The following is a 19140-nucleotide window of genomic DNA, read 5'->3' as shown; positions in this document are numbered from 1 at the left end:
CTTATGTTTTTTTTTATATGGACCTCCTATATTTTTTCTTCAGCAATCCATAGCATGACAAAGCACATACACAATGGCGTTGATTGCATCGCAATATTCCCATTACATCCCGAGATATTAAGATGCGAAGTTGACGCTTGAAACACCCGACATGCGCTGCTAGCGCACGTCCTGAGGCTCAGGCGTGAACCCCATGCTGCCCGTAATCGCGATGTGATTGACATGTGTAATCACACCTCCATACTTATCAAGAGGAACACTTACTTGTGATTGACATGTGTAATCACACCTCCATACTTATCAAGAGGAACACTTACTTGTCAATCACATCGCGATTACGGGCAGCATGGGGTTCACGCCTGAGCCTCAGGACGTGCGCTAGCAGCGCATGTCGGGTGCTTCAAGCGTCAACTTCGCGTCTCAATATCTCGCGATGTAATGGGAATATTGCAATGCAATCAACGCCATTGTGTGTGTGCTTTGTCATGCTATGGATTGCTGAAGAAAAAATATAGGAGGTCCATTTAAAAAAACATAAGTTTGTGTTAAAAAACACACATGCTTTCGTTTTAGAATGTTTCCAAATATGTACATTCATGGCCCCAGCCCTACATTGATACCGGTGAAAGTCGTTTTCCAATAGCTGTTATTGTTCCAGAGATATTCTGGGTGGACAAGATAGCTGGGACACCCTGTATATAGGGTGAGTCACCTAACATTACCGCTGGATATATTTCGTAAACCACATCAAATACTGACGAATCGATTCCACAGACCGAACGTGAGGAGAGGGGCTAGTGTAATTGGTTAAGACAAACCATAAAAAAATGCACGGAAGTATGTGTTTTAATGTGTTTTAAAACAAACCTAAGTTTGTTTTAATGGAACCCCGTGAGTTATGTTAGCACATCTGAACTTATAAACAAATACGTAATCAGTGCCGTTTGGTGCATTGTAAAATGTTAATTACATACGGAGGTATTGTAACCTAAAGTTGACGCTTGAGTACCACTCCTCCGCTGTTCGATCGTGTGTATCGCAGAGCACCGAATTACGTAGGGATCCAAAGGGAACGGTGATGGACCTTAGGTACAGAAGAGACTGGAACAGCACATTACGTCCACATGCTAACACCTTTTTATTGGTCTCTTTCACTGACGCACATGTACATTACCTCCCACGAGGGGTGAGGTACACGTACACACGTGGTTTTCGTTTTCAATTACGGAGTGGAATAGAGTGTGTCCCGACATGTCAGGCCAATAGATGTTCAATGTGGTGGCCATCATTTGCTGCACACAATTGCAATCTCTGGCGTAATGAACGTCGTACACGCCACAGTACATCTGGTGTAATGTCGCCGCAGGCTGCCACAGTACGTTGTTTCATATCCTCTGGGGTTGTAGGCACATCACGGTACACATTCTCCTTTAACGTACCCCACAGGAAGATGTCCAGAGGTGTAAGATCAGGAGAACGGGCTGGCCAATTTATGTGTCCTCCACGTCCTATGAAACGCCCGTCGAACATCCTGTCAAGGGTCAGCCTAGTGTTAATTGTGGATGTGCAGGTGCACCATCATGCTGATACCACATACGTCGACGCGTTTCCAGTGGGACATTTTCGAGCAACGTTGGCAGATCATTCTGTAGAAACGCGATGTATGTTGCAGCTGTTTGGGCCCCTGCAATGAAGTTCAAGCGTCAACTTTAGGTTACAATATCTCCGGATGTAATTAACATTTTACAATGCAACAAACGACACTGCTTACGTATTTGTTTATATGTTCAGATGTGCTAACAAAACTAACGTGGTTCCATTTAAAAAAACGTAGGTTTGTGTTAAAAAACATACTTCCGTGCATTTTTGTATGGTTTGTATTAAACAATTACACTAGCCCCTCTCCTCACGTTCGGTCTGTGGAATCGGTTCGTCAGTATTTGATGTGGTTTACGAAATATATCCAGCGGTAACGTTAGGTGACTCACCCTGCAGGGACCGATTCCTGCTGATTCCTGATTGCAAATGGAAGAAATAGAGTCCTATGAGCATGTGTCTTGAAATGAATCATTGCTATGGTAGATGGCGATGACGAATGAAAGTTCCTCTAACCACATACCATGTGTTCCGTATGTGTTGCAGACTGTGCGACTGAGGCAGTGTACTGTAAGAAGGCAGAACCTAGTCCTCCTTATCCGATGTACACACAGTCTGCTCTCCCTACACATTTGTCGGTGTGGAGGGACCCATGACCACACAACCCAGCCCAAAAAGGGCTTAAAATGTTATGTGATGTGGTTGGTGTCTGTGCAGGAACTCGTTCTGGCATAGCTGTACTGCCTCTCTGCCTGCCCATACACAAACGCCATCTAGGCTTGTTCTCGACATAAATGACGGACATTCTACTGTTCACAGTACGCCGCGTCAATCACACAGCCTGCAAGACATTAGAAACACAGGACACATGGTCAGAGGAATTTTCATTCGTCAGCACCGCCTACCATAGCAATGATGCATTTCCAGACACGTGTTCATAGGACCTTATTTCCTCCATTTGGGGGGAGTTGCCGGCGCAGCTTGTGTTGAACATGAAATGGATGTGCGGAGGAAGCGACCAAGAGGAAGACCTTGGAATATATGGCTGTAGGATGTGGACAATTGTGCTTAAAAAAAGAGGCGAAAGCTGGACCAGAGTGAACAGAGGAAAATAGTAGGAAAACAGGACTTAATGGCGAGGCATTTGTTTAGAACAGACCCAGCCTGCAACTCGAAACTTTTAAAAACAAAGATGATGATGGTGGTGGTGGTGGTGGTGGTGGTGGTGGTGGTGGTGGTTAGGTTACGAGGCACATTTACCTATACTTTTTGTTTCGTTCACTAAACAATACGTCAGTACAGGTATCTGACTTCCTTTTGCACTTGCTGTATTGTTCTTGCACAGTGTTTCAAACATTTTGATTTCATTTATGTGTGCCACATTACCCCACAGTGGCTGCTTAAAACGATATTCTGGTTAATTCTGTTGCCATAGTAACTGTTGTATGTGTGTGTATACATGCACTGAATGAGCACGCTGGTACAAAAGCTTTAGAGAATGTGCCGTTCTCATTTCAGTTTCCAGGTCGGCCATTTGGCTGCATTGGGAAAATTACAGTTGTGAGTACCGTGTGTAACCGTTATTTTCGTATTTGTGTGTACGAAGCAGTGAAAATAAATCGTCACACGTTTGAAAGTGGACGTACCGAGAGAAATTCAGAAGAGTAAATTTGTAGTGAGAAATGAATCTCGTCAAGGTAACAATAGAATACGAGGCAACGAAATTCTTCATGTCAATAAACCACAGCTTCTTGAAGTAACGGCGAACAATTTGCTACAGATGTATAAACACACGGAGTTCACTCTGGGAGAGAGAGAGGATTTATCTACTTTATTTTCTGTTTCGTGGGCGTATGGACTATGTGCTCAGTAGCACTAATTGATCTTCACCCAGTTTCTGTGCTACATCTACATTCTCAAGAATAATTTGGAAGTTTATTTTTATATAAGTAATAATTTGTTTTCTTCGGAAACGCTATTCTGTTTGATAATCATCGTAAAGCAACGATACTCTTTATCCTTTAGGAATCCTGTGCTTCTTCATTTTTATTGATCATGTCGACTGTATCGTTAGACGTCTCTAAGATGTTAACATGCATTGGTTTCGAAGGGAGTTTTCAGCTCTCAGAAAGTCCCTATGTTAATGAAAGGCCAGAACTTGACCTCCCCACCGTTACGGTATGAAAACAGAGATAAAATGTTTTTTGCGACAAAATACTTGTAAGCGCCTCAAGCGTAAGGTCCACGGCAGACCATTAACCTCACTGTCTGCCAAATAATGAGCACGAGGTGTGCTCCTCTGGCCGGCCTGATAATTCAATCGAAATTTGTTCCAGGTCTAATAGTGTTCTAAGCTTCTACTTCCGTGTTTGCTGTATAACGTTAGCGTGTTACGTTGGCTGTAGCGTGCACCGAAAACTCTCTCCTGCTGAAGAACTGTGAGCCAGCAAATCGTGGCTATCCGTTATTCCGATAAGCATTTGTACTCGTTACTCGTCTGAATATTTCTGACGCATCGGGAGTTGAGCGGCCTCCATCCAACGCTATCACGCGATTATCAAAAAAAGTTCAAATGGTTCTAAGCACTATGATACTGAACACCTGAGGTCATCAGTCCCCTAGACTTAGAACTACTCAAACCTGAATAGCCTAAGGACATGACAAACATCCATGCCCGAGGCAGGATTCGAACCTGCGACCGTAACAGCAGCTCGGTTCCAGACTGAAACGCCCAGAACCGCTCGGTCACAGCGGCTGGCAAGCAATTATCGGGTAGCGGGTTAAATAGTCTGAGCGAACAAAAGGTCTTAAAAATGCAAAACTGAGGAAAATACAGAATCGAGGAAAATGTTAAAACCCGAAAATAAGAGAAAAACACTTGTTATTGGCTTATATGATTAAAAATCGCTATGCTCTGCAAACTTTGGATAAAATCTATGTAATTGAAGGAAATTTAATATGCACTATAATGTTTATGCAATAATTTGTGGTAATGAATTTCACAAATTCTTAAAAAACTACAGATATGTAACTGCAAGTAAAAACTCATCAAAAAATTGAAATTATTACTTGGGTACAAGCGTAATCAAGTTGTTTTCCGACATGCTACGACCACAGATTGTGTGTTCAAAATATGCGTTTTTCAGAGATCATCCTCTGTGTTCATCCAGAAAAAAGAAAAAATTGATGAACATCTTGAATTAAACCGAAAACATCAGAGCAGCTATGTGGTTAAACCACAGGCATAAACGAGGCTCTGTGCTTAATGACACATCTTCTCACCATTGCCGTTATTGTTTAATGATTGTCTTACTAGCCGCACTTCATATGCTCACTACCATTAAAGTGTTATTTTAGGCTTGATGAGAGAAACAGAGACGTGAAGAAATTAGTTTACTTCCACAACTGACGTTACAAGCTTATTAGAAATCGGCTCAGTTAATTTCTGTACACTGTGTACCACGTAAATTTGAAAGCAAGCTCAGATGCTCCAGTTTCGCTTCATGCCTTCTGTCACAGCTTCCAATTTTTACTACCTAAAGTGTGTGGTGTGTGTAGTGCAAAGTGTATTCATGAGTAGTGTATGTAGCTGTTGCAACTGTATTATGTCAATTTGTACACGAAAGTCTAAAATGTCCTATCGCAAAACCCTTGTTCCATTTCAGTGTAACGTCTCTGTCATAGCAATAATCTGCACGAAAAATATATTTTTAGCACTTCACAAAATGTTTTCACCCCTACCTGCACTCAAGGAACTGAGGAGCCAGCCCCCCTGCCTTTCCCACACATCCAGTAGGCGACCTCATTTTACGTGTGTCAGTGTGGTCTGATGACTGCGCAAGCATTGGGTGACTCAACAAGCCGCCAGTCATTAAGATTTCAGTAGCTAGAATTGGTCGAAGTTTCCTCGACTATCACCGAGCTATTCGAGACAAAGTGTTTGAATTTAAAAGGTTGACGATACATATTTTTGCTGAATATATGACAAAGCAAGCCGCGAAAGGTTTACTTCCCCTCTTGTTTTGCCATCTGTCTCCTTAAAACTCATTTACTTCAATCTTAACTAATTACCATTAACATGTGAATGTAATCTGCATATTCATAAAAGAGAAAGATTGGCCCACACTTTTAATGAATATAACACCAGATCTAATTTTATGCTTAGTTTTATGTATGTAATTGATTTTCTAATTTACTTCGATTATGCCTACTTAATATCTTCCATTATAGGGTGAAATCAGTAATTGTTTCGTAACTTAAATTCTATTGTTGACTTATAAACAAATATAAATTATATATTAATTATAAACATTTGGAAGATGAGTTATTAGGCTCTATTCGCAAATATGTTAGCAAAGCAGCTCTTCATTAATTTCAAAGTAATTAACAGTTTTGTCAAAAGTTTTGTTTACGTAACGATATATGTTAATTTCATCCTTTAAATAAATCATTCGGCCTTAACTTTGTAGTAGAAGAAACTGTTAAGCGGAACGAATTTTTCGATGTATGCAGTTAATTTAATGACTTACGTTGTAATTGTAATTTCTTAAAATTTAACTTCGAACAATGTGTAGTTTCAGCACCTATTATTGTGAGGATACATAAGGACCCAGTTTTTGGTCACGAGACAGTTAGTTCACGGCCGAGTTTCAGACGAGAAAACTATGTACGATAGAACAACAACAATGCTTCAACTTAACTGTGAAATAAGCGTTACGCAATTAGGCCGTGTGTTAAGACAACGACAGTGTCTCCTCCATATGAACCTTTTTATTCTTCAAGAAATGTGAACTATGTGGTTAGGCTTTTACTGCTTGTAGATGTTCAACAGGAAACAATTGTAGCAGTATGTGAAGATTCACCTGCAACCTATTAATGAGGCTTATCGAAAGATAAACAACAGTTCACTGGCCATATAACTGTATTATTGGGGGCTTGTGAATAGCGATAGTACTGTACTGTAAAACGCAAATGTGCACCTGTCGGCTACTTTATTTACAGTAGTCTGTGTAGGAATTAGAAACCCCCATTTTTCAGCCAGCACAGCAATGCCGGATGTTGACACCGACGACAAATCAACGAAGAGATAAAGCAGGCGAGCGCCGACACACTACATCGGAAATACACGCAAAAAGATGTGACTGAGTTGTAAGTGGCAGAAGAAAAGGTGGTGGCTGGAACCCATCATCACATATTGGCTTGGTCCAGTACACTTCGTGTCAAATGTATAGTTTTTCCATTACCACTACAACCTGGCAGTAGTTTTAACATAATTGCAAGGTGAAGCTAACCTACTGGGCATTAAAATTGCTACACCAAGAAGAAATGCAGATAATAAACGGGTATTCATTGGAAAAATATATTATACTGGAACAGACATGTTATTACATTTCCACGCAATTTGGGTGCATAGATCCTGAGAAATCAGTACCCACAACAACCACCTCTGGCCGTAATAACGGCCTTGATACGCCTGGCGATTGAGTCACACAGAGCTTGGATGGCGTGTACAGGTACAGCTGCCCAAGCAGCTTCAACACGATACCACAGTTCATCAAGAGTAGTGACTGGCGCATTGTGACGAGCCAGTTTCTCGGCAACCGTTGGTCATACGTTTTCAGTTGGTGAGAGATCTGGAGAATGTGCTGGCCAGGGCAGCAGTCGAACATTTTCTGTATCCAGAAAGGCTCGTACTGGACCTGTATAATGCGGCCGTGCCTTATCCAGCTGAAATGTAGGGATCGCAGGGTACAAATGGTTCAAATGGCTCTGAGCACTATGGGACTCAACTGCTGTGGTCATCAGTCCCCTAGAACTTAGAACTACTTAAACCTAACTAACCTAAGGACATCACACACATCCATGCCCGAGGCAGGATTCGAACCTGCGACCGTAGCAGACGCACGGTTCCGAACTGCGCGCCTAGAACCGCGAGACCACCGCGGCCGGCGGATCGCAGGGATCGAATGAAGGGTAGAGCCATGAGTCGTAACACATCTGAAATATAACGTCCACTGTTCAAAGTGCCGTCAATGCGAACAAGAGGTGACCCAGACGTGTAACCAATGGCACCCTATACCATCACGCCGGGTGATGCGCCAGTATGGCGATGACGAATACACGCTTCCAATGTGGGTTCACCGCGAAGTCGCCAAACACAGATGCGACCATCATGATGCTATAAACAGAACCTGGATTCATCCGAAAAAATGACGTTTTGCCATTCGTGCACCCGGGTTCATCGTTGAGTACACCATCGCAGGCGCTCCTGTCTGTGATGCAGCGTCAAGGGTAACCGCAGCCATGGTCTCCGAGCTGATAGTCCATGCTACTGCAAACGTCGTCCAACTGTTCGTACAGATGGTTGTTGTCTTGGAAACGTTCCCATCGGTTGACTCATGGATCGAGACGTGGTTGCACTATCCGTTACAGCCATGCGGATAAGATGCCTGTCATCTCGACTGCTAGTGATACGAGACCGTTGGGATCCAGTACGGCGTTCCGTATTACCCTCCTGAATTCCATATTCTGCTAACAGTCATTGGATCTCGACCAACGCGAGCAGCAGTGTCACGATACGATAAACCGCAATCACGATAGGCTACAATCCGACCTTTATCAAGGTCGGAAACGTGTTGGTCCGCATTTCTCCTCCTTACACGAGACATCACAACAACGTTTCACCAGACAACGCCGGTCAACTGCTGTGTGAGAAATCGGTTGGAAACTTTCCTCATGTCAGCACGTTGTAGGTGTCGCCACCGGCGCCAACCTTGTGTGAATGCTCTGGAAAGCTAATCATTTGCATATCACAGCATCTTCTTCCTCTTGGTTAAATTTCGCGTCTGTAGCACGTCATGTAGTAATTTTAATTGCCAGTAGTGTAAATGTCGCAAGTTGTGTTGGCAACACCGATCATAGATTATGTCAGCATTTCCTCTCTCATATCACCTCTCCACAGCGACCTAAAATATTCTGTTAACTCCACCACCAGTCATGGCGCGAAGCATCTGTCTTTTGTGCCAATTGTAACTCGTTCAGGCACATCAAACGTGAATAGGAAAAATTTTGGAAATTTGTGGTAAGCTCGTATGGGACCACACTGCTGAGGTCATGGGCCCCTAGGCTTACACACTACTTAATGTAACTTAAAGTAACTTACGCTAAGCGTAACACACACACACACACCAATGTCCGAGGGAGGACTCGAATCCTCAACGGGAAGGGAGCCGCACGAACTGTGCAAGGCGCCTAGACCGCACGGCTGCTCCAGGCAGTATCAATAGGAAGAAAACGGTATGAAGTAAAGCGAGAAACGTAAAATTGGAGAATTTAAAATCGAAGTTCCAGTGCGTTTATCACTGCCAAGGAACCATAGCTCGATGTAACGTGGAATATACATTGGAAAAACTGCTACAGTGCAGTAGAGATAGTAACTGGATGACATGCGTAAAGAGACGTATGTAAGTGACAGTTTTATTCAGAGACAAAACTTACACACCAACACGGAAGGCATTGCATGCATGTTCTGCGGCGTACTCCCATGCTGGTCACGAGGTTGGTAAGGTGTCGTTGTGGTAGAGCGTCCCATTTCCCCATTAGTGCGGATGGCAACCACTGGAGTGTTGTTGGTGCCTGTGGACGAGTTGCACTATGCCTCCCCAATGCACGCAACACGTGCTCGATGGGATTTTAGATGGGGGGACGGGCAGACCGTCCAATCGCCAAATGTCCTCTCGTTCCAAAATGTCCTCCACACATGCAGTTCGATGTGATTTCGCTTTGTCATCCAGGGCCGAATGCAGCCTTGAAGAGACGTACATGGGGTAGGAGTACAGTGTCACAGTAACCTTGACCAGTTTGTCTACCGTGTTCACAGACCTGAAAGTCAGTACGCCCGTGCTACGTCATGCCTCCCCACTCCATGCAGCGGACCACCAAAACGATCGTGTTCGACAATACGCTCATCTGGGGAAAGGAGGGAACACATTAGTCACCCAGAAACACTGTCGGACATGATAGTAGTCCAATTGTTATGACGTGGGGACGCATAACTTTTCATGGGCGCACTGACCTCCAAATCCTTGAGTATGGTACACTCACCGGTCAGAGTCATTGTGACACTTTACTCTTTCCCAAAATGCGTCTTTTCAGGGGTGCATTCGGCTCTGGCATCATCCTTACGGATGACAATGCGATACCGCATCGAACAGTGCAGATCGAGTAGTTCTTGGAGCAAGAGAATATTTCGCTAATGGACTCTTCTGCCCAGTCTGCCGACTTAAATCTGATCGAGCACGTAGGGGATGCGTAGGGCAGACGTACCGCGACACGGCCACATGGAACAACGACCGTCCAGCAGGTGAGGAAATGAAACACGTTAACACAAGAACCCCTTACAGACGATATGGCCAGCATAAAAGCGCGCTGAGGAGGATTCAGTGTCGGAGGTGGTGATTTTAATAATGAACCATGTCCAACGTTCTGTACTGTCCAGAGGACAATCATAATTCGGAGTGACGTCAATGTAATGATTGTCTTTGAATAAAAGTGTCATTTCAGTCCGTCTCATTGCGTATTTCTTTCAGTTACCTGTACTATACTTTAACTGTTGTTTCTAATATATGTTTGAATTATCGTCGAGCTATGTTACTTCGTAGTGACAGGTCATGCGGAAGTTATTTTCGCCCTCGAGTTTAGCACATCTACATCTACATCTACATTTATACTCCGCAAGCCACCCAACGGTGTGTGGCGGAGGGCACTTTACGTGCCACTGTCATTACCTCCCTTTCCTGTTCCAGTCGCGTATGGTTCGCGGGAAGAACGACTGCCGGAAAGCCTCCGTGCGCACTCTAATCTCTCTAATTTTACATTCGTGATCTCCTCGGGAGGTATAAGTATGGGGAAGCAATATATTCGATACCTCATCCAGAAACGCACCCTCTCGAAACGTGGACAGCAAGCTACAACTCGATGCAGAGCGCCTCTCTTGCAGAGTCTGCCACTTGAGTTTGCTAAACATCTCCGTAACGCTATCACGGTTACCAAATAACCATGTGACGAAACGCGCCGCTCTTCTTTGGATCTTCTCTATCTCCTCCGTCAACCCGATCTGGTACGGATCCCACACTGATGAGCAATACTCAAGTATAGGTCGGACAAGTGTCTTGTAAGTCACCTCCTTTGTTGATGGACTACATTTTCTAAGGACTCTCCCAATGAATCTCAACCTGGCACCCGCCTTACCAACAATTAATTTTATATGATCATTCCACTTCAAATCGTTCCGCACGCATACTCCCAGACATTTTACAGAAGTAACTGCTACCAGTGTTTGTTCAACTATCATATAATCATACAATAAAAGATTCCTCTTTCTATGTATTCGCAATACATTACATTTCTCTATGTTAAGGGTCAGTTGCCACTCCCTGTACCAATTGCCTATCCGCTGCGGATCTTCCTGCATTTCGCTACAATTTTCTAATGCTGCAACTTCTCTGTATATTACAGCATCATCCGCGAAAAGCCGCACACCAGAGTACTTTCGAGGGTAGCTCTGGATTACCTGGCGTGACTAAATGAGCGACGCGATTTTAACAGCCCCTTCCACGCCGCTCGGAGTGGCCGAGCGGTTCTAGGCGCTACAGTCTGGAGCCGCGCGACCACTACGGTCGCTGGTTGGAATACTGCCTCGGGCATGATTGTGTGTGATGTCCTTAGGTTAGTTAGGTTTAAGTAGTTCTAACTTCTAGGGGACTGATGACCTCAGAAGTTAAGTCCCATAGTGCTCACAGCCATTGGAACCATTTTTAGATCACTACAAACTGAGATTTGCATATTTTTTGTCACTGGAATATTAATGACTTTTCTAAATTAATATTCTTGAAAATCGCTAAATATGCCAACTATGCAACACTCGATGAAATAGTGTAGGTAACTTGCACTCCATTTTAAGCAAAAGCTCATAGTTTCTTACGCATCTCAATGTAATATCACCTGAAATATGAGGAATGCAGTGTTATGATTTTGCAGCTACATTCTGTGGTATGTGTGGATACTTTCTGTGTTGCAAACATAGTCGGTAGTACTGAAGCAATAAATTAAAACTTCATGTGTGAAGCTGGAGTTTTACTGCACGGAGAGGAAAAATGTATTAATGCATATACTTGTTTCCTTTTTCCATTTCGTGGGAGGGTGTCAGAATAAATTTCGAAAAAGTTTGAAATTATATGTAAGGTTTTTTGGAAGTCGCACAAGCGGCGGGTACTGCATACTTGCTATGAGTCGACATTACTGCACCATGCAGAAAGAATTTAAATTTCCAGATGAAAATGACGGAGCAAACAATTACAACGATGGTCAAACGGAATTCATTATTCTGTTCATCAAGAAGCACTTTATGTTAAATTTGTAGGCATCGAGCACTTACAGAAACTGATGGTAAGAGTAGCAAAATTTCTGAAGTCGCACCCATTATTCCATTTTCAATAGCAACACTTTTCATTGGAATCGAGCGAAGAGCCTGGAAACTTTGTAGACATCTGCAGAGTACATTAGTTAAGTCAAGGGGCTTGACGAACGATTTTTTGTTTAAATCACGCAATTTTAGGATTTATGATGGAAAAAGGAGCAGAGAAATGAAAATTAGAACAATCGTAATGCAGTGCAGATTTCGATTTTAGGTGGACTTCACCGCACATTTCCCACAGTAAGACAATGCAGGATAGGTTTTTAAAACTTTAAAAAATAGAATGATATACTATTCAACGGATCCCGAGAGCTCTCAAAAGATGAGTACAAAGATACAATGTTTGTTAATCTTCAGCTTGAAACTCTGGGTAAAATAATCCGAGAAATAGGTTAAAATTGAAAGGCAAGTCGGCTGGAATCGGCTATTGCGCTGCGAACACGCTCATTTGGCTCTGAGCGCTATGGGAATTAACTTCTGTAGTCATCAGTCCCCTAGAACTTAGAACTACTTAAACCTAACTAACCTAAGGACATCACACACATCCATGCCCGAGGCAGGATTCGAACCTGCGACCGTAGCAGTCGCTCGGTTCCGGACTGCACGCTCATTTCCTGGTATGTCCTCTCTATCAAGCCTTTAGACAGTTCACTTGTCCGACTGCAGAACTAGCAAGAACTGTGCCCCCCATCGTCAGTTCATATCTACTTCAACATTCTCCGTATGCAGACATGGACACCAGTGAGGAGAAATTAGACTTGCTACTTTTATACGGCGAATGATGGCCCCAGACGTATTGCCGAGAAATGTGAGATCAGCCAGAGAGATGGCATTCGCATCTTGCATCGACATAAATTCCACCCTTATCATCCGTCGTTACATCAGCCGCTCGGGAAAGTGGTTTCGCTCTCTTAAAAGGAGATATTCTAAATTATACCGGGTGTCTCTTCCAAGAATTGTCAGGTGTGTATTTTCTGGTGCTTCGGCAGGTATTTCCGATATCGTTTTTACATTGCATAGCTGGAGTAAGTCCAAACAACCATTGCTCGTGACGTCTTCCATGAGATCCCTATTTTCACAAAAAAACCGTTTCTTTCCCATTACAAACAAAATGATTTTTAAATAGGAATTTTAGGTGTCAATTCGATAGAGCGCTCTCAACTTATAGTCCGATATTCGTTTTATCGATATTTGTGAATAGAGACAGTGAAAACTTAGAATAAAAAGCAATCCAGCAGCGATCGGGCAGCGCTTCTACATGTTGGTAGTAGTTTATAAACAGGGACAGTTTATATATAAAACGAAACTCGCACTGGAATCATGTGGGACCGCTATATCGAACTGTCACATAAAATTCCACTTTGAAAATGAGTTTGTTTGTAGCGGGAAAGAAAGCAACGCTTCTTGTGTACAATGGGTGTCGCATGAAAGACGTGATAAGCAGGATTTGTTTGGGGCTGATTCCAGCTACACACTGCAAAAACTAAAGTGTCAATATCTGTGAAAAAAGGCAGATAAATTGGGTCTGACGATTCTTAGGACAGACACCCTGTATCCCATTACAAACTTCTAGGACTTACAGAGGGGAGTGAGTACATAATATATTGAATAGGAATGGTTTTTCAATTCAGATGTTTAACTGTTCCACTTATGAATGAGGAACTTGGCGTGACGCAATACAATTATTAAGTAACGTTTAGAAAGGAAACATAACAAAACATTCATTTATCAAATGGTTCAAATGGCTCTGAGCACTATGGGACTTAACATCTGAGGTCATCAGTCCCCTAGAACTTAGAGCTACTTAAACCTAACTAACCTAAGGACATCACACATATCCATGCCCGAGGCAGGATTCGAACCTGCGACCGTAGCGGTCGCGCGGTTCCAGACTGTAGCGCCTAGAACCGCTCGGCCACACCGGCCGGCTTCATTTACCACTTAAGCATATCTGTTTGTATTAATACTGAAACATTACTTGTTTTCATTATTGCAAAACAAAGAAGAACCCAGCGTACTGTACGTACAGAGCGTTATGTTTCCCTAATGTTTAAGTATTAATACAAGCAAACGTGCATAAGTCATAAATGGCTGTTTCGTTATGTTTCCATTCGAACTCTTACCTAATATTTCTACTACGTCACGTCTGATTCAGTCACATAAGCGGAAGTGTATGAGTTAAACATCTGAAGTGAAACCGTCATAGAAAGGAAACGGTAAGTTTCCGGACATGGGTTCCTATTCAGAATATTATGCACACACTCCCCTCTAAATGTATTACAAGTTTGGAACCGGAATTTCCAAACATCCTGTATGCTGAGTAACAAATGTGGGCAAAATATTCCAATGTCAACATATTGCTGTGCTCAACCAGGAAAGATACGTTATTATGTTCTGAATGTACTGGCATTGTTCATAACGCAAGAGCCGGCCGGGGTGGCCGAGCAGTTCTAGGCGGCACAGTCTGGAACTGCACGACCGCTACGGTCGCAGGTTCGAATCCTGCCTCGGGCATGGATGTGTGTGATGTCCTTAGGTTAGTTAGATTTAAGTAGTTTTAAGTTCTAGGGGAGAAGTTAAGTCCCATAGTGCTCAGAGCCATTTGAACCATTCTGAACTATAACGCAAGAAAAATCAGCAATCAGTTACAGAGACATATTTTTGACATGTTATTCCCTGCCTCCCTTCCCCGCCCCTCCCCCCTTCATATAGTACATCAGATATAAAGATACCGGGAAAAATCATTTCATCTTGAGTACGACCAATCGCAGAAAACTTGTAAACAACTCTTTCGCGACAGTGGCAGTGCCACGTGGAGTTTGAGGTCGCAGGTTTAAGGAAGGGTGTGTGAAATTCAGTTGCGCTGGCATTTATTAACGCAAGATCAAGAAGGAAACATTTCTGCGATGATGCCTATGTGTGATACTGCGCACAAAATATTTTACCTGATTTGTGAGTCGCGATATATATGTATACCTTAATATTCGCCTGATTATGCTCACCTAAAAGTACAACAATGAAGCACTATGTAGCACAGAAACAATAATTTTTTTTCTTAATTTTTACATCACCGACGATGGCTAAGATAGTCAAGTTAAATACGAGGCCAGTGCAATAAGTAATGCCTAACATTTTTTGTCTCAGAGCACACTCATTATTAAGAGTCAGAATTTGGTGACGATATACAACAACATGCCCATGGTCCTATTTTCCTATATAGTCTCCATCACGTTCTATGGCCGTACGCCATCGTTGTGGAAGAACATGTATTCCCTGCTGGTAACAGCACGCAAAACGGTGCACCCAACTTTCGCGCCCCGTGACGATCCGTGACAGAAAGGGCTTTCCGTCAGTCTCAAAACGCTCCAACAATTCAGATGAAATGGTCTTTCTTTGAATCTTGTGGTCCTCTGTGGGCATTCGTGGAACCCATCCTGAGCACCTCTCTGAATATCCGAGAGTCTCGATCATTGCAGACGCGATTCCAATGCTGACCAACAACTGTAGAACCAACTGCCGAGTTGTGATGCGCCGAATAATGGCATCCGCTCGATTCAGCACGTCTGCAGCAGTGGCTGTGACAGGACGTCCCGAGCGTGGCTGATCGTGGAGTTCTGTTTCTGCATTCCCTGAGGCTGTGACTTTCTTTACCCACCGCCCAACTGTAGTCCTGTCAACAGCAGAATCGCCATACACTGCACACAAACCTTCATGGATGTTCTCTGCGGTTTCTTTTTCTGCACACTAGAACTCAATAACAGCACGCTGCATGTAACGTGATTCGTATGTAGACGCCATACTGACGCTGCACTACGGCTCTGCCATCTGCCAGAATGGTTCGAAACTTCACCGGCGCACAGAACAAACATCAAATGTGAAGCACCAACAATGACGTCTGTTTATGTGTGGTAATGGCTTTTCAAAAAAAATGTAGGTCATTACTTATTGAACGAGCCTCGTATGTTTGCTTTCAACCAATAATGAAAATTCAATAGGAAAGCGAATAGCAGTTCTGCGTTTTATTGGATAAACTGTACTACCGGAAAAAAATGCATCACCCTCAAGGACTTAGTTCAGTGGCACCAGATTATAACATGTGCACTGATCATAACATGGTCCTGATGAAAAGTTCACTGAGATTCTAATGTTTGAAGAGGAAACAAGTAAAACTTAAATGGGAACTAGCAAACTGAAGACTGAGTGACTGGCAAAGCACTATGCTCATGAAACAGACCACCTAGCTAAGAATTTTCAACATGGTGGAGTAAATGAAGACTGGGATCAGACTAAATCTTGTATATACAAAGCAGCAGAAAAGATAGTGGGAAGAACGGAACCCAAAAACAAGAGGAAATGGATTACAGCAGATATTATTGAGTTTATAGAAAACAGGAGATTATGCAAAAATGCAGCTGATGAACAAGAAAAAGCTAAATACAGAAGCCTAAGGAATTTAGTTAATAGAGAAGCTAGGAAAGCAAAAGAATATTTTCTTGGAGAAATATGTAGCGAAGTGGACGAAAATATGCAAAACGGAAGAACTGATTTAGCCTACAGAACAGTAAATCAATTTTTTTGACAAACGTAAAACAGCAGACTCAGGCACAACAGAAAATAAAGAGGGGAAAATGCTGTTTGGTGAAGACATGGTGAAGAGATGGAAAGAATACGTAGAGGAGTTGTATGCCGGGACACCTCTTTCGGAGGAAGTAATAGGAAGAGAAGAGGAAGTAGACGAAGATGATAATGGAGATGACATTCTGCAAGAAGAATTTGACAGAGTGCAAAAACAACAACGCTGTACTATTGTACATATAATAATTTTTTCTTCTGATTTTCGATAAGTTAGTGTAATCAATGTTCTGATTTCATTTCTTGTTTGTTTCATGCCATTGTGTTAAGAAAACTGTAAACAAATTTCGATGTGAATATTAATGTTTATGTCAAATTTGTAGCAATATTATAACAGAATTGAAATGTAAGAGACGTTGAAACTATTGTAAGAGGTCAAAGTTGTAATTGCGCGTCTGGTCCATACGTAGGCAATGTGTTAGAATATGTAGAATGCAAAACCTTTGGTGAATACCCTGTCTGTAGGGGAGCGGTAAAAGGTGGATGGTAGGCGAGCGCGGGGAAATGCACACGGGCGCTGCACGGCATAACGGGCTCAGCAGTAGTAGTCGGAGTTGGGCATTGGTCTGAGCAACACGTTCTGGATCGAGGAGGCTCTCCTGGAAGACGTAGTTTCATTGAGCCTCGGATATGCCGTTCCGACGCCTATACAGCATGGCAAAATTCCATAGGCACTAAATGGAAAAGTATTGCGACGCTATGAAGAAATAAAGTGCCGATACGTTAAGAGCCATAGCTGTGATTGTATGTGTGCTCTGTGCCTCGCCATCTCGCCGCCCGCCAACCGCCACATCGATACGAACAGGTTGAAACTTTTAGTACTGTATTCGTGTGGACCAGTGTTACTTTTGTTCCATACTGTTCAATAACAACTTAAATTTTACCAGAACTGTCCTATCATTTATTTATCCTCACAACTAACCTAGCCAGGGTCCTTTCCAAATGTTGTGCAATCCGACTGTCCCGAAATGAAGAATTAAAGTTTATGTTAATAATAATTACCTGCAGACCTAGCTATGTTAGAATGATGTTTAAAAAACCTTTTTGTTAATGAACTAATAGACGAATAACAAAGGTCTGACAAAGTTGGAAGATAATTTTGAAATTGATTTAGTAGTGAAGTTTAATCATTTCGAGGTAGATATAATGGTATTTAAATGAGCAGGAAATAAAATGAAAAGAGTAGTAACTAATATATTGGAAATCTTGACCACATAATGATTTCAGTAATCGAATTTTTTAATACAGTAATCATAATACTTTCAGGGTCCCCCCCTCTTTTTTATTCATTTGAATTCTGAAGTGTTCTAGACTGATTTGATCAGCAAAGTTAAAGTCAATATAAAAAGCAAAAATTTATCAGTGTTTTACCTTTATCAAAATTGACATTGTGTGTGTGATTCGAAAGTGCTATTTCTAGGGTAACCTATGCCCGATTTTAATCAGATCAATAGAAAGCACGAAGTTTTGTAGTAAACATTATGGTGTAGTGTTATGTAATTATGGTTTATCCCTATCAGTACACAAAGTGAAATTATCAGTTAAATAGATTTTCTGGTTCTAAAATTTACCATATTATGCTGTGTTACTACGTGTTGTTTTGCTTGAACGTACATAAACTTGTAGAGGGAAGAAACTCAGTTAACGCCCAAATTGGCTGGCGACCGTATTATTAACAAATTGATAGCATCTTCTGTGATGTTTCTTGTCCGTCCTGACGTGTAGTTGTATTTCGGACTTGCTTGACGTATCATTGTTATTACAGAGTGGGTGTAAGTCTGATTTGCCTCCATTCAGGTACACGCTGTGAATTTCTATAGAGAAATCCTTTCTCATAAGGTGAAGCCCGTCAACTTACCATAGTACAGGCTTTAATGAGTACCGTGTGCCCCCAAGCGCAGCGTTACAAGAGCTCTAAAAGAACTGCGGGACAACAAAGCAACGGGTATTGTTGACATCCCTGCAGAACTAATAAAGAATGCTGGTGACAGCATGAAAATGATGCTGCTTAAACTAATTAGGTCCATCTATAACACAGGAGAGATACCGACAGACTTCCAGAAATGTATCATTGTTCCTATACCAATGAAGGCAGCAGCTACAAAATGCGAACAGTACCGAGCTCTAAGCCTAATATCATATGTATCAAAGATTCTCGTAAAAATAGTTCTGAAGAGAATTGGAGAGAAGGTGGTGGATATGCTCAGTAAAGATCAGTTTGGTTTCAGAAGGGATTGGGAACAAGAGAGGCGATTCTGTCACTGGGACTCGTTATCGGAAAGCAATTACAGAAAAATAAACCAACTTATATTGCCTTTGTAGACATGGAAAAGGCATTTGATAACGTTATCAGGCAAGAGATGTTCAGAGTGCTGAGGAAAAGTGGAATCAAGTACAAAGGCATCCGTGTGATACTCAGTTCCTATAACGACGAGGTG

This window comes from Schistocerca serialis, chromosome 12, assembly GCF_023864345.2.
Source record: "Schistocerca serialis cubense isolate TAMUIC-IGC-003099 chromosome 12, iqSchSeri2.2, whole genome shotgun sequence".
In the NCBI taxonomy this organism is placed as follows: Eukaryota; Metazoa; Arthropoda; class Insecta; order Orthoptera; family Acrididae; genus Schistocerca; species Schistocerca serialis.
The sequence above is the reverse complement of the archived record's forward strand: the minus strand, read 5'-3'. Positions refer to the sequence as shown.